At 39.7% G+C, this 17,939-nt stretch overlaps 1 protein-coding gene across 14 annotated transcripts in view; it reads left to right on the top strand.

Annotated features, from left to right (window-relative positions):
* LOC139700149 (CUGBP Elav-like family member 1) overlaps window positions 1-17,939 on the top strand; it is a 1,070,669-nt gene that overhangs the window by 996,871 nt on the left and 55,859 nt on the right. The window lies entirely within an intron of this gene.

The raw sequence follows: 17,939 nt of genomic DNA, 5'->3' as shown, positions 1-17,939 counted from the left end.
TCTCCTCCTATCCAAAACGCATATTCCCCTCTTTTTCTATAAATACACAGCGATCAATGCGAGTATTTTATTCTAAGTGTCCTTCTCGTAGTCCGCAGACCTTCCCGTTTCACCAGCGCTCTGGCCCTGTAAAATTAGAAGCAAATGCTGTGTGAAACTTGTGTTTACCTTACCAGTTTCTTGATTCGACAGGAAGAGGCATCATTTTATCAAGAAGAGATTTAATAGATTTTTATAATCATTGGCAAACTACACAAAAATCTACCGATCTCCTTTCTACTTTCATGTTGTTGGTACTTCATAGGTAACCAAGTTGCCTAGGACGTTCACCATATGTTTAATAATAAGTTAATAATAACTAACTAATAAATGAATAAAACAATTAATGTAAATGAGTTTTGAAATGCTCTTCGATGAATATCAGAGTTAGTTTCAAATGAGATGTGAAATTATGTTTAATTTAATTATTGTAAAAATTTTCATTTTCTTGACCGTGCAGATGTCTTTTTTACTTGGCATGAGATCATATCAGAATTCAAATTAATTGGTATCTCAATTCTAGAGCTATGTTAATACAATCTTGTTAATATCTTGGAAACAAAACGGATTTTTGTTTGGGAAATACCGGTCCGAGTTTTGTCGAAAGTCTCTCGGAATAGATCTTACCTTGTTAAAATTTAAGGACTATTAGTGCATTAAAATGTAAGGGCTACGGAACAAGTCTCCGACTAGGATTTTTGAGAAATGGTGAACTCCTTGATCGCCTAAGAGCTTCGATCATTCATCGATCAGCCCAAGTTTTTGGCTTAATGGCGGGAGCAAATGGAAACTTGTCTAAAGTCTCATCTCGAATTGACCAGGCGCAGATACCTACCTGTACATTAGTGAAATGGGGACTTCATAAAAGATATATTTTTCTTTTATTTTAGTCATTTCCCCTGATGAAATCGTTTCAGACTTAATTACCCTCCAATTGGCATAATTCCAATACTGTGGTCTTTATTTTAAGAGAATTAGTAAGGAATAGTGTACCTGTATTTCATCAAAATCACTTCCATCTCCAGTTGTTAAGATTGGTTGAACTCTGGTCTCCACTGTAGTTTCCTACCACACCCTCCACCTCCTTCGTATTTCTTCATTTTCTAATCCTATTTTACACATCTGGTTTATGTATTTCATCTGGAATCCTCTCTTTAGTTCTTCGTTTTGTCTTCGGCCTGCGTATGTCTTCTGTGGAAACATTTCACGCTGAGGAGGATGAGTAGAGGTAAAATTCTCAATATAGCATTGTGGCGGGACTTCTAAGCAGGTTAGTAACTTTGCTTACGTCTACGTGAAACAATTTCTAGGCGTTCATTGCAACCCAACCCAACTCTACAAGAATAATTAATTCTAATTCGTATTTCAGTGCGGATGCGCCACTGTAGTAAGAGTTCATCGCTTTGATGATGGGGAAGAAGTTTCGTCGCGTGATAAGTCGCAAGAAATGAGTTTGAACTTTCGTAGATCTTCTCTAGCCCTCAAAAAACTCGTTACATGATGTGTTGACAGCGTGGCTCTGAGATAATAACACTCAATGAACTTAGAAGTAATGGCCACAAGTTCTTGTGGCCTTAAAGTTTACTACGCGTGGAAATTGTCTTATGACTCACGTAGTTACTCGGTGAGGTTCAGCGAAAATTCTAAGAGTAGTGGATTGGGCAAAAGATGTTGAAAACAGGCCACCATTAGAAATTATTTTGGGCTTTATTCGATGCATCCATCTTCTTCGTTGCTGCGACAGGAGAAAACGCCAGTTCGAATTCCATTAGCGTTGTTCATGTTATAAGGTAAATGTGGATAAGGTAAATGGTATAAGGACTTGCATATATATTACGATTTTCCCCTCTTGAGGGCTACCTATCCCAGGTAGTTATCGTGTCTAAAGTTGCATCCTTTATCATTAGCCAAATAGGCACACTGGGACTGCTATATCTATGGGGTACCTTTCAAAGAAACAGAAAAAAATAATAATGCATGAATCAAAGTTCCACAATTCAGCCTACCATCAATCTTGTATCAATCTGCAATGCAATAAGTATATTATGTGTTGTGCCATAAGTAATTGTTCTGGATTTTTTATGTCTGTCATCTATATTTTTCAACCTATGATGTCGATGTTAATATTCTGTCCTCATAATGCTATTTTAATCAAAATGCTGGTTATTTAAATTAAGTTTTCGCTCGAAAGTACGCCATAAAAAATTGCAGACTATAACGCCATCTAGTTTCACCGCCTCCCCTCGCTAATGCCACCAAAAAACGTAAAATTCTAACGTGGCATGGAAAGGTAAACCAAATTTTCAAGTACTTTTATGTGACGTAGACTTCGTAACTGAAATGAGAACGCCATTGGAGTCACCGAGTGACCTACTTCCCGTACGATAAAATGTTAAATGTTGAACGCAGTTTCGTTAAAATACGAGTGTGAAACTGACTAAAATTTTGCAGTGAATGGTTCATTTTCGGTTGTTGGAGCTAAACTCTTAATGCTCTTAATTTTCCATGCCGTTTTACCGTGGCACAAATGAATAAGAAGAAGGTATTTTCCATTAGATTAGTTATCAACATTAATTTTTACATTAGCGTTAGCCTCAACATGAAGTGAGCTGATAGAATCAATCGTGTGCGGGCAAACATTAAGTCGAAATAGTCCTTACGAGCTTTCCAGTGCGACCCATTGAATCGTGCCAGGGCATCGAGGGGTTGAACTGGGGCCTCGATGTTGGATCAGCTCGATTTTCTCTCATTTCGATTGGAATCGGCACCCAAATGTATCGCTTAGCTTCATTTCCTGTGTGAATTCGTAGTATTTATTATCAATAAATAGATGCTCTAATCCGCGAAAGGAGTTAATATATTAGTGTCATCGGTTCATTTTAGTATTCGCTCTCCATCAGTGCACGCCGCGGCGTTCCGTCGGAAAGGAAATAAAGTCCCGCCATCTCTCTTTGGCGTCTATTTTAATATTTTAACTTCAGCCGCGTGAAGCGCTTCACTGTGTCGTGAAGAATGGTATTTTCCGTTCCGCTAGGCCAAAATTGGGTTTGGAGTGCCTACCTCCCTCCGGGTCCACGCCCGCGTGGGTGTAACGACCGGCGTGCTTTGTGTGTCGCCACTGGAGGGCATCGCCGTCTATTCCAGCCACGCGGATTCGCTCGGCGCGGTGGAAGCTATTTTCCAGTATTTCTCCCAAGCTCTTTGTTGACATGGATTTGGCAGTTATCGGCGCATAGGAGCTCCTCTCTCTGTGGTTGGAGCAGCTCTCGCGCACGCTAACGTCCACTCCTCTTGCTTCGGGTTGCCTCCAACAAGTTTTCGGCGAAAATCGAGGATATCATGTCCCCAAAAGCTGTTAGTTACTGTCGTCGGCTGTCCCACTTCAATACCAGGTCGCCGTTTCAAAAAGAGTTGACTGCCAAAAAAAACGTATCCTCAAGGGTGTGACATTACAATAAATACAGACAGAATAACTGCGTGTAAATATTGCGCACATGACGGCGTTGTGTCAGTGGTTAGAGTGCTCGGTCACTGGACGTGGGTCCCCGGGTTCAGATCCCGTGTAATAGCTTTGAACGACCGCGTCTGAAATCCGGGCGATACGAGTTTCTGGTCCCCAGAACTTCATTGTAAGCGGAATGGCCTGGAAACAAGTGAAGTATCTGGCCCCTCTGGCCCTAAAATTTGTGAATTCCATTCGCCGTTACGTTGGTTTATTTGGGAGTTAAGCTTCCTCATTTTCAAAACGTAACTTATGGGGATTTTTTCTGTGATAATAATATTGCAAATCCAAATTTTAACGTTTCGATTGAGCAGTGGAACCATTTTACGATAGGTCGATCTTTTGGTCAGAAAAATAATTTGAATTCAAAGAAATTCCTGTTGCTCTCTTCAGCCGAGATGGAATTTTTGGGAGCGCACTCGATGACTAATCCGAAGTCACGATTTTGAATCCCGCTCCGCAAAATGCGTGCGCATGGCGTAAAATGGTCAGAACTGCTACGGAAGAACCCCAATGAGTATATAAAATGTATATGGCGGCAGTTGATGCTAATGAATTGACGCTGTATGAAAAATATGTACAAAAGTTGGAATTTCAAGAGCGTCTTCAACCTTCCGATTGCCATAGTGTAGACCTAGGTGTTTCGAAAACGCTCTCTTGATATTGAGTGACCTCGCAAAATGGTATAATAAAGTGAGCAATAGTTAGTATATTAACAATCAGATCAACTAGATACCCCTAGGTCCAAAATATACGACATTTGAAGAAAAGGAATGACTTGCCGTTGTTTGGCTCCTTTGCCTGTAGGATTAGCATTGTTTGCGAACGAAAATGAAGCCCAAGTATGATGTTGCCTAGGCTTAGTTTTCTAGCACATCCATTTGTTAAATGTATTTTTTTCTTTGCTTGACTCTGAGTTATTTTTATCTTTAAATAAAATATCGGTCTGCTGAATTCGTCATCCATGAGGATTCTAACTCAACCTATAAACACCGAAAGGGCATCACAAAGAAGGAATTCGAGTTCCTTCTCTCCCTTGAGAAAGGTGGTATGACCACCAAAAATTTGGAATACGTGTATGTTTCATTTGTGTGTTTTTTCTGTGTTTTTCTTAGATATTGCTATCTCGCTTCCTCTTTGGTATTTCACACACACACACACACAAGGTCTGTTCAAAAAGTATCGCGCATTTAGAATTTTCGCGGGTTGCGTAGATTTGATTTTCGATTTTTTTTGGCGTTATGTTGGCGCTTATGTCTCTCACTTATGCTAAAAAGTTCGGCCATTTTGAATGTTCAGTTGATTGTTGGCAGCTGTTTTGCTTGGACGTGTTTTGGCTTGTCTTCGATTCGTTACAAAAATGGGATCAAGGAATCTGTATCAAATGTTGTGTGAAAAACGAAATTAAGTGCGCGGACGCATTCCGAATGTTGAATGTGGCATATGGAGAAGCTACCTTGGACGGAAGCAACGTCATCGGTGGTTACTAATCGATTACATTTAATATTCGGAATTACCAAAATGCCATGAAAAAATTGAATCCGATTAAAAATCGATAAAGCTATTGCCCTCAGTCACTTAGTATAACAGTCCTGAACTCACTCGTCTCATTACGCGAAGAGGCTGTATGGGACACCCCGACGGGCTCGCAATGAACTCCCTCACTCCTCCCTTTATTATCCCTTTATTTGCTTTTAAATGATTTAATTCGTAATTAAGTGCATTGGTTTTAATATTTATCCCGGAAGAAGACGTAAAAATCTATCGTCGCGTACTTAGTGCTATTCTTTTCGAAACTTTGGGCTCTTTTCCAAGGCTCTCTTATGTTTTATCATGGTATTTGTTCTCTTATGCCTCGAGGTTATAATGCTTTGCTTCTCAGAACTCACGTCCGTAGTGCGTCAGAGATCACATTAAATCACCCAGTGCTGGAATGGAAATCGTGACTTCGGAAACAGAACTAAGAGTGTGACGACTACGACACTGCCCTTGAGTATGGGCCTTGACGTGCTTCATCAACGAACGACCTCCCAACTTGTCACCCTCCCTGATGGAAAGCCATCGGTGTGCTTATCCAGCTCCAGTCGAGTCCCTTGTGCCGCCTTCATTTCCACGGGTCTTATTTTGGTGCATATCACGCCTAGTGGAAATCCGTCGTCAAAATGACTGGTGTCCACGAAAGTAAGCTTTATGATTGGTTTCACGAAAAAGCAAATAGGATCCTAGTTCCGGTGCGTCAATGTAGGAGTTCGTCTTTTCGAGAACAAGAGTGTGTGTATTCTGGGTTTCCCGAAGCGATGCGTGGGTGGGTGCTCTTAATTTAGTTACTTCTCGGTCACTGGCTCTAATAAGCTGGAGAAGTAACCGGGAAACGAATTGGCTCAGAACTTGCGTCACCTCCTTTCTTCTTCAACGTCACCGTCGGTTTTTGGATCATGAAGCAGAATCCATTTCGGTTGTTAAGAATATGTGGCTTTGACCATCTATTTTTTACTCCCAAATCATAAATGTCGCTCAAATATAAACGGTGGTGTATTATTCGAACCATCCGTGGAACATTTAAATTGCCTACTGTTAGGACTATATTTGATATCCTCTGTATAAGTTAAGTTCCATATATACCATGTTACGTAGACCAGTCGAAGTTATGTAAGGGGAATACGATGAAATGAGATCAATAAATAAAGAATGGCGTTAAAGTATGATAGTTCATCTTGGGAATATCTGAAAAGTGTTAAATAGAGCGGTGAATCTTGTATCGGGGTGTCTTTAACAGTTACTATGTTGATGGTTGGAAAATGTTGGCAAATATGTTTTGCTCTGGATATCGCTTGATCGTGAATGAATGTCGACCTTTATGTGAACATCAGCCGCGATTGCTTGATCCTTTCCAAGTGAACGCTTGCGCCAGTCTTTTAAGGGAATGGGTGTCGTTTGAATTGATAAATGCCGAATCGTCATTGGCATTGAGCCTATTTTGGTTTATAAAGTAATTATTTTCATGCGTAGAAAAATTGATGAAACGTTGCCACTTCCCTCATATCAATGATGGGCCATATCGGTAAATAAGAGTCTAAAGTTAGCTGGTGTAGGTAATAATTCTTACTTTTGTCAATATGAGTTCATGGTCCATTTAGTATTTGCGTGCGCTTACGCTTTGTCCATAAAAGAAAATTAGTGTACATGAGTCATATGTGACGGACTTGCCAGTGTAATAAATGTTTATGGAAATCATGAGTAGTAAAAAGAGATGGTTGAAGGCACAACTAGACCAACTTGAACCAAGTCCGATCGGTTACCGGAGATTTTGAGCAAATCATTTCGATAGTAACCATTAATTTTCAGTCAGTATGAAAGCATGCGTAAGGATCTAGAAATTCAAGTCATGACGTAATTTATGTGAAATCCCTAGGACAAATTAGGCATGCCTCCTAACGTGCGAGTGGTACCATGGAAACCGGCCACGTCTCGGGGCCGAATCGGGAGATGGTTGCGAGCTTCTTCTCTTTTGGCGCGAGAAAATTTACTCCGGCGTGGAAATGCGCGGCCCTTTAAGGGCCTCGCTGTAGGTACGATGTTTTCCGGTCTCAGATCGAGGTTACCCTCCTCGTACGTGGATATATGGCGTGGTGGACCGGACTGAAACTCGGTCGGGTAGCTTGGTCACTGCACCCTGGCGATTCGGCGGCGCCAATTCATCTGTACGTCGGACGTCGCGGATGGCGTCCCGGGCGAATCGAGACCAGAGCCCACCATAAACGCAGTCGCGTCGGATATTCGCATGGCTGCCCTCGGCTCCCAACCACGGCAATCCATTCTGTTCGGTGGCCTCTTTGCCTATGCGCTCAGCCGCTCAGTGGAAGGGGGGAGATGTCGGCGTGGTCCTACCTCGGTAAACGCGGAAAGTGACGCTTTCGTTGCGCCATTCTCGGCTGCGGCTTGGTAATTGTCCTGGGGACGGTATGTACAGTTTCTGGTTGTAGCAGGATTTGGTATCTATGCGCTCCTAATCTGGAGGCCTTTTTTCATAATTAGCGTAATTCGATTAAAACTATCGTGGCGTAATGTTCGAAACTGGATGGTCAGGGTGTTTAGTTGATTCAGATCGGACCTATCGGCTGGTCCCGGTTCCGAGATTATTGGTTTAATGACATGCCAGGATTATTTGGAAGAGTGATGCCCTTTTTGAAAGTAACAACTTTACCGTTCTCCATGCCCTAGGATCTCTCGACTATCAGGCATGTTCCTCGTAGCTACAAGTCAGCCTAAAAGTTTGCTCATGCACACCCCTCCCATTACAACAGCTGTTAAAATACTTCCAATATGAATTTAAAAATATATCAAAATCTCCCAAAATTTGTGTGAGGAAGTTTATTTATGCACAAGGAAGAATCAAAATACTTGGCGTTTTCGCAGGATAGAATTAATTGCTGTCAACTGGTTTCGCAGATCCAGTTGATGCTAAAGTATAGCGAAACTAGTTGGCAGCAATAAATTTTATCGTGTGGGAACGCAAAGTATTTTGATTCTTCCTTGTGGATTACTATGGAATTTCTCAAAGTAGTGGCCTCAACTATCTCTTAAAATAATTATAATTAATTAATCTTGTATATAATGATGTTTAGAATGTGAAATCATACTCTCTTGGATTCTTAAAACCGACGAAACGCTAAGAAACCTATTAACCTCTTGGAACTTTTATCCCGTTGGCAATCCATATTGCACATAGCTGGTACACGTATCGCAAGTAGCATCCGAAAAGAATGAAAATTCCTCGATCACTCGTGAGTGGATTCAAATTCATTCCTGTTGTATACACGGGTATGAGGTAAGGAACATTTATTTGTTCCTAAGGCCATTGGGAAGGTATGAGTAAAAGGAAATAATTTTAAAGGGTTTAGATGATTAGGTGTAAAATATTCAAGTGTTGCAATCGCGTATTTTCCCTGAGAAAAGAATCCATAACCATTTTGTTCGTGGGACCTAAATTTGTTAGTTTATATCAGTGGTTCATTCATCGAGTAATTGATTCAAGTCTGGTGTTGAGCACACCCACTTCATTTTATTCGAATATATCAATGTAGATTAGAAGCTCTCCCCTAACGATGCCCCACCCAAAGGTGCTATCATCGAGGTTACATTTCTCATTTTTCTCACAATTATGCTTCATAATTTTGTTGCATCGAATCGGGCTTCCCTTGTGTTGAACCACATCGATGTTATGAATGAAGATTTTTCCCGGGATCAAAATTTCTCTCTCACTCTTTAGGAAATGAATTTTGCTTCAGCGGTATTCGTAGATTTAAATAGTTTTGTTCTCTCTGACTAAGCGAGATATACTATATATCTCCGTTCTTCGTTCCTCACTTATCCACAGTTGATTCCCTCATTTTCTTGTAATAGAAAGTTACTCCTTATTTTATTTCTAATAAAAAGTTACGGCGCAGAGGTTTTGATTTCTCAAAATATTTATACTTTTCAGAATAATCCTTATTCGATCTGTCGGTGTACGGTTTTTTCCACCTATTGATTGGGGTTTCGATGTTAAAAGGTGACGCAATCTTCTCAGGAAATTCAGTGTTATGGCAGATATAGAGCCGCCGCAGCCCCCTTCGATAATGGCTTCTCACTCGTCAGTATGCTTTAAGCGGCCATTTTTTAGAGTTAGTGACGCTCGCCCTTTCATTACCTGTGGTAGGCCAGGTGGAAAACATTTCACAACATTATCTCGGCACCTCTTTTGAGGATACTGGATCAGTTATTGATTGATTGTTGTCCAAATCTGTCTATTTGTTCCTTCTTGTTTCACCCCTCTTCGAGATGACTTTCATCACATTCAAAGCGATTTTTTATTCCTAGCTTAAAAAACCCAAGCCTATTTTTTAAAATTCATGTTAGTTTTATCAAATCATACCACATGACTATATCGTTACTCATCGATCACCATTTTTATATATTTCGATTCATCTTTGTTTTCGTGAAGTGGTCCATAAACTTTTCAAAGACGACCTTGGCTTTTAGTGTAGAAGTGAAAGGCCCTTTTCATTAAAAAGCAATAATATATTTAAAATTGTTCAATTGAGGTACGATTTGGATTGCATTGTACACACACAAATGACATCAGTGGCATCTTTTGGCCTTTTTCAGACACAATCTTTCGGTTGTAATTTTAGGGTGTCTTCAGGATTGATATATCTCACCGCTCACTTATCGAGAAATTTGAATGCCTTAATTAACGAACATTAAGGAATGTAGCTTTCAAATGAGTGAAATATGGTTATACTCTTTGGTTAAAAAAAGAAATATCACTAGCAAAGCAAATATATATATATATAAGCCAACTCTTCACAAAATCGTTTTTGTGTGAATTTTGCATTTAACTGTTTTTTTTTAGTTCTTTATCCCATTAGTCCATCCATTAAGTCAGGCGAAGTACCTTGGCAAAACGGGCAGGTACTTAGCTTTCGAAGGAGGGCAAAGTGAGCATCTCTCCACCACCAGATCGCATTCCGAATTAGAGGAGCCATGCGAGTGTTTATATAGCATTGCCGACAAGAGCAGGAAAGTTCCATCTGCATGGGGGTGGACGTGAACGAAGTAATCCGCTGGTTCTTGTCACTTGGGGATAATCATGGGATCGGGGCTTTTATGTAGTTTGAAAACCATGTGACAGAAAATTGAGCTGAATCCAAGTTCTTGCTATGTTGTGGAGTGGGCGCCGTATCGTAGATAGGGCGTATTTTGGCTCCTCTCGGGCGTTTCCCCGTTCCCATCTCCCCCATCACTTTGAACTCCTCTTCCCCCCCGAGGGGAGTCCTTCCCAGCACCGCTTGAGTCGTTCCTGAGGAACGCCCAATAATTTGCTCCTTTTTCGTAGGCCCTCGCTGCAGCACACTCCTCTTTAAATGCTCCAGTAAAAGTTGGTCCTGTGTAGTACCTCATTCACTGTGTTTCGATTCCTGCGGTTGAACGTAATTGGATAAATATTTGATGTGGCATTCTTCGTTGTAGTTGTAAAATACCTGAGCTCCTTTTCCGAATCGGAGTAATGTGAAATAGTGGAATACAGTATGTGTGTAAAATATTCGTTCAATTCCTAACTGTAGGTGGTCATTGTTACATATCAGTGCAAGTATTCAAAATTGTAACTTAATGTTATTCAAGATTGTGTGATACATATTTATATTTGCATGATTGATATTATCCGACGAAATTTTCAATGTTAATTTAGTTGATATCCTTGAACCAGGACGTTTGTTAAGGTTATCTTTGGATATGAATGCATGTTTTTATCTAAATAATTATTCCAGTCATTTTGCATACTTGTATTATCATACGTACGTTATCATAAATCACACTTTATCCGGGACAAACGTTTAAATTAGCGATTATATTCGGCATTTTGTTTTCTCGTTTATGCGAATCTCGATACAATCATATAATCGCGTCATTGGTTTCAGGTAGTCTACTTGGAAATATTTAAATTCTACAAGTGCACACATTAGATAAAAATTGATAGGAATATTTCAGTCGTTCAGATAGCTCTTCGGTGCATATCTCACGGTGTATTTTTCAATCCTGCTGTTTTGGTCCTTTCACTTCTTTCTTTGAAAATTAGAGCGGAACTAAAGCACGCCAAAGTCATCTATCCATACATGTTATGAAGCTTATGAAAAAGAAATCTTTATATTTGACATGACAGGGAAATTTTCAAAAGTTTAAATAACACACCTATCTCTGTGTAATGTGTTCTGTTTTCCACGTACTTAAGTTGAGTGAAAGTTAGGAGGAAAATACTATTCCCTAAACTGGCCATGTCATGGGTTTTCTTTTCTATTTGCTCTCCCACGAGGCAACAGTTAATAATTGAGGCGAAAACATCATGAAAAAAGATTTATTAGGTTTAGTGCAGAGCAGATGGTTCACGTTTTAATATCATTGAGCTCTTAAATAATTGTGTTATGTTACACAGGAAAATTTTTATAGCAGATTTATGCATGTTGAGATTACGTAGCTGTCATAATGATGAGGTAACTGTTAGGATACCTGTATACTGTGGCCTAAATAGGACGATAACCCGGAACCAGTTTGTTGAGATTAATGATCATATAAAACTCGTTCAAACTGACAAAACCACGAGGGACGTCGCCAATTAACTTAAGGTTGAAATTTCGACGGTCCAAATAAAAATTATATAAAATTCGAACAACCAAGTCCATACAAAATGTATGTTCGAAACACTATTTTTTGACTCGGTTGTTGCCCATTCAATTCGGACAAACTGTTACCGTAGAGCTAAATACCTGAACATACGAAGTCAGGGATACTGTCAGTAGTGGTTCAGGTATGTGTAGATCTATTTAAATGATCGATTGTAAAATCATCTGAAAGTTTTAACTACTACTACCGCAGGCTAAGCTCTTTGTCATGGTGTTTAATCGTGCAATGGCGTTTTAGGGCAAATAGGGGAACAATAGCAGAAAAGATAAGTAAATGTGAATCATAAAATATGTGACCAGTGCATTACTTCCTCCTCGCCGCTAGTATTGAAAAAACAAACAATAAGTAACCATTAACCATAAATTATCATTTGATATGAATATATTAGAACACCTTAAATAGGGCAAGCGTAGTATTTCGCCTGTGTTTTATGCCAAATGTTTCATAGTATTTTTTCAAGAAATCATATCCTTCCGCTGTCTAATTTCCTTTTTAATTCCCTCCGTGAATTTTTCGGTTCAATGTCTGGGAAAATGGGGGAATACCCGTGCTTGCATTATGTCTTATAATTATGGACTATTTTTCTTCTCACTTGCAGTCTTGAAAAATCCCGCTTGCAAACGGAAAGATTACGTTCACGATATTTTAATGGTAATGTCATTTTCCTGTGTCGGTAAACGACAAACATACTCTTGCGAAAACCAGTAGAAGCCGAGCATAGTTAATTTCTTAGCCTATTGTCATTAGTTTAGCTCACGAATGAGTCATTAGTGACTTATTTTTTTCTACAAAACTGCTTCCGCTAAGGCTACTGACCGGAGGTTCCGGGTTCGATCACTGGCGACCCCTCTGGGCACCCTCACTTTCTCTTAAGCTCTTGTTATTTTCCGGTTACCAGATTTTCCTAGGTAATCACAAGTGGCACTAGCCAAGGAACTACCTCCCCTCTATCCTGATAATGAGTGAATTTCACACGCTTTCGGCTTGGTATTGGATGAGTTCTACCCTCGTCCATCAGACCGACCTTCTAGTTGATAACTGCGGTTTTTATTAGGGTTACCATTATGCTCATTTTTCTTAAATAGCCAAATTCTGCGCCCAGATTCTCTATTTTCTGAACAGATAGCAAAATAATAAATTTTACTGAAGTTGGCACAATTTTCAAGAGCAAAAAAATATTTTACATTATAATCGATGAAGTTTCTTGAAAATATGTGGGAGAAGCCTTACGCCTTAATTAATATTAGTTTTGAATTTCCATTTTGTGGTATGTCCCTTTACCTTAGCTACATCTTAATATTCTTTGAAGCATTTTAGTATTTAGATCTTATGAGAAATGTGGATGTTTACACTCTTTTCCCTTGTTTCGATATAGGCCACTCATTTTCCAGAACGGTGCAGAATTACTGTCACTGATGTGTTGAAAAATCACATTCTCTGTATTCCGTCCTTCAGAAATGATTTTTTTCGACAGATTTGGCAGGCACTTTTCGTGCGTAAGGTGTGTGTTGTGGATTTTTTCCATAGGTTTCATGTTTTCCATGATTTTTCCGTAACCCTACCAAAACTTGAATGTCTCTTTGAATAATGTTTATGGTCAGAGAGGTGCGGTAGTTTTACATTCCCGATTGCTTACTCGAACTCATACATCCCTATTCTATACCGTGCCGCAATCCAATCTTTCACTTTTCCTCCGCCTTTCCCTCATTTCAAGCAGACTGTTTTCATACTCGAAGCTTCTTTGTTCCCCTGTCGAACGGCGTGCCAAGAAACCATCTACTCGCCTGGCCCAGTCAATTATATATAGACAGCAGTCATCCCTCTCCAATGAACAAGTATAAATAACCCGGCTGGGTTTGTGCCGCCTTCACTTCCTTCACCATTCGACCATCCCAGAGACCCTTTCTTTTAACTGCGCTGCCCCACCCACGCTCCCATTTCTTATCCCATTTTACCTTCCTCCCCTCCCCGTCTAATCTTCCACGAAGAAGAAGGGAATCTATTCACATGCTCCCACCCTCTGGGCCCCCATCTCTCACCAACGTGGCATTCACTCAGCGGCCATTCTGTCCATCGGGCAACTGCGTCCCGTCGAAAGCTCGACTTAGACCAAAACCAATTTTATCGCCGGTATGTTTACGATGTTAAGTTTTCTGAAACGATAAAAGCGAGGGGGCGAGGGCTTTTTTTGTGAATATTTCGGAAATTACTTTATCCCGTGCAAAAAAGTTTTTTCTTGAATATCAGGGGCTCGCCACCGTTTTACATTCACGAATCATCTGTTTTGAAATAATGTGTGTTAGTTTTATTTTTTTAGGTTGCTTGCACATCATTTTGTAAATATCCAGCTCTGCGCAATTGAGTCAAACCTATGAATTTCTTGTTGACGTTCATAACTAACAACACACAAGCAAGGTCACTTCACATTTAATGACGACACAATGTTCTAAACTTGTGTTCATGTAAGTTTTATATTTTTAATAGTTAGTCATGATACAAGAAAAGGAGCTAACGATTGTGTCCATTGTTACTAGTTCGTCATGCTAAAAATCGGAAGAGTCTTGGTCCCTTAGTTACCTATGCTACAATTTCCCGACATGTTTACGAGATCCAGTCGTTGCTATTTAAACATCTTGGTTGAAATCTTTTCGGAATGAGACTGATTGCGCATTAGGATTGATATGCCGAACATATTAGTAAAGAAAATTACTGCATTAGTGTAGGCGCTGACTTGTTCCCCCGTGTGAAAAAGTTAAGTGAATGAAAAGGCATGCGTAATACTTTCATGGAATGCCTAATTAGTAGTTTTCAATAATATTTAAACAGTGGTCACATTATTTGCGTATTTGAAATTTTTCAAATACGCAAGTAGTGTGTATGACCTGGTCTTAGTTAAAAATTGCTTGGACAAAATAGTATCGTAATTTCCACAATATGTCATTCCATAGTTTTTTTCCTGAAACTAAGGAATCGTAAGTCCCTAACTGCCTATTGCTTGATATGAAGATTAATAAAACTGTTTTGGTAGACACAAAATTTTAATTAACTGTAAATTTACCAGTGCCGCTGTAATTTGCTTTAAATATAACCTGATTTTTGATTCAACGAAATAATTCATCAGTAATTACAGTAGTTAGAATTTTTTCAATACAACTGTTATGTTCGGAAAACAAATGTTTCTTAGGTAAATGTTTGTTGCATGATTACATTTCTTAAACGCCCTAGAAAGGGGTAGTTAACGAGGAATTCATATCCCAAGACAAACATGTCTTGGGATGTGACGCTTATGTTCTGACTACGCCAGTATTCCGAAAGGTTTGCAAAAATATTTTTCCTGTGCAAAAAAGGAAATTTAAATAATTCTTTGTCAATAAAATGCCTTTACCGCTGAGATTCGGGTTTGTCGCGATTTGTTCTCGTGTTCGCGTCGATATTCAAGTCCGTGGTATCTGTTCACAAGGCCGGAATGTAGTAGACATTCGTGGGAAAACAAGAGGTTTTGAATGAAGTGCACAATCGGTCCCTATTTTCCATCTGCATTGAAAAGAGAGCTTGAAGTAGGCTAGCACGATGGAGTCAGCCTGATGGGGAGATCCAACAGATGCCAAGCAACAGGTGACTGCGAAAGGAACGAGACAAGCACCCCGAGGGCGGGAGTAGGGTTGGAGAACCGCGATGATATAAAACGCGTGTGGGGGTTCAATGAGCCACCGGTGAGCGCTAAGCGTCTGACTAATATATTGTCATATTCAGATGGTGAGGGGTTACTGAAGTGTGGCGTCACGCAGAACGTTGGTGGTACCTGAATTTTGAACAATTGACAACATAAATACTAGGGAAATGGATTATTTACATCATGATAAGGGTACCACTGTTTGAGATACCATTCTGTTTTTGACGAAAGAGATTAGAGACCGAAGCTTTTCTCCCGATAAAATGAATAATTTCAGTGATAGCGCATAAAATATTAGCTAAATTATCTTCCCTTGTAGCTTTGTGTTCTTCGAGCTCAAATCTACATTTTGAATTCTATTGTTTAAATCGTGACTCCTAATTTCGTTCAGTGAACCGAATTGTATATGTATTCCATTTTCTGTTCCAGAAGAAACCATTAACCCTTAAACAGTTAACTGCACCGAGCCAGTAGCCAAACTTGGTAAAAAAACGTGGACGTAATTGAAGCGTTCAACCCCAGCCAGTTTTCACCTCAGTTTGGTTATGGTATGCCGATAGGGACATCATCTTAGAGGTTATGATTTTCAATGAGTAGGAACTGAAGAGTGAAGGCGAAGACCAATGTGGCCAATCATTTTCATCAGACGCGACCATGCCCAGTGATAAAGTGGGCTGGGCTGGGAGATGTGGCATGATGACTATCTCGCCAAACTTAAGACGTCTAGCATTTGGCCTCATTTTTCTGCTATTTTCGGGGTCTTGCTTAATACTTCAGGTTAATTATTGTGGTTTTTGCCTAGTTATCTATAAAAGTGGAGTGATGGGGAACAGAGAGAGAAAATATGAGACAATTTTGACTGATGTAACTCATGCGGAAATTTTTACCCCTTCCTAGTCCTCCCATAGAAAACATTTTCCTCTGCTGGTGGTCATTAAATTCGTTTTTTCGAGGCTATGGAGGATCAGTATAGCCTCAAAAGTTGAGATTTAAGTTTAATTACCCGATTAATTAATTTGGACTCGCCCAATGTAGTGCATTTTCAATCAGGTCCATCGGCAAACAATTTTCAGAATTGTTGGACAGTATCTCTTTTCTTAAAACAGTACGATTTTCCCTGTAATTTACATTTATCATTTTTGAGTTGTGATGTTACAATATTTTGTAAATAATTACAATGCAACAATTATTCAAGGTGTAAAATTCATTCGCCTCGGCCGGGACCTAATTTCTTTGATTTCGTTGAGAACTGATTGTGCAAGTAAAATCTTTTAATTTTGTGCAAATTGTGGATATTTAGTAAGGCTAAAGACGGCGGAAATGGATGATGAGATGAACTGAGAGCAAATAAGAAAGGAAAAGGGAGAACGGTGTGAGGAGAACGATGAGTATCTAAATGAGTTTCGATGCCCATAGCATTTTCATCTAACAAAAGATTATCGCTGTCATTAAAACCAAGCTTGTTATGTTGTCAGACGGCACCGTCGACTCATGTATTTAAAACTATTTTGGCATTCACCCAATGGCCTTCTTGGACTTCCTTCGTAGCCTTCCCAATGAAACAAGAGGTTGATGAGTGAAGCTTATCCTAGTATTTGAATAACTTACGTGTTGATCTGTTCTATGGGGGCATGCGAATCGTTTTTATTCTAATATTAATGGAGTTATTCATTGACTAACTTGTTTCGGAATTCGATTGGCTGGTGTTTCTTTTTTTTCGAAAAACTTTCATTCCGTATCTGATTTGGTCGTACATTATACAGACCTAGACCTTCCAGAACGACGTTCCATTTCTCTCGAGAATTCGTGGCTTTTGAGCAAGGGAGGGAGAACGCTTGATATGCCAAACCTATACCTGAGGCGTCAAGACTGTTACATTGCTCAAACGCTCAATGTTCTTCATTGTCAAGGATTCATCGGATTCGTTCAGATAAGACGTTATTTGGGTTACCTTCGACATCCCTAATGCGCAACCTTGCGTTCCCCGACGAACACGCGCATAATTTCAATTAGCATTTAATTAGGCAGTGACTTGGATGAGCGGGTTTTTTTGATGTATCATACATGACCTGGCGCAACAGTGCTCTTGAATGCTCTCCGATTACGCAATTACCAGTTGTGGGACGTCTTTGAAGGAGGGTCAGATGTTTGTAGTGAAACGCGTATTCGTCCTGCGGCGGTCTAGTGCAAGTGGATCCAATCGAAGCAAGGAGAGCGATGGATGGCTCCGTGAAGCTCGACTAGAATTGTTTTCCCCAGATTCAAATACCGACAATGTTGCGTTGCATGTGGTATTTCTCGGATTCATTTGGGTCATATTTTTCATGCGGTAAGAAGCGGACTCACATTTTCGTTGGAAAAAGTCCTAGTCTTTCCCCAGTCATGTATAACTAAGTAGTTAAGTCTAGTTCTTAAAAAATACTTCCACAAGGCTACTTCATCTAATTTTTCCTTTGTGCTTACCGACTGTTCACTTTCACCCATTTGTATGAATGCATATTGTTT

The sequence above is a fragment of the Hetaerina americana genome, unplaced genomic scaffold (assembly GCF_022747635.1).
Source record: "Hetaerina americana unplaced genomic scaffold, ioHetAmer1.1.p SCAF_10, whole genome shotgun sequence".
NCBI classification, from domain to species: domain Eukaryota; kingdom Metazoa; phylum Arthropoda; class Insecta; order Odonata; family Calopterygidae; genus Hetaerina; species Hetaerina americana.
This window is presented reverse-complemented; position numbering and strand designations above follow the sequence as displayed.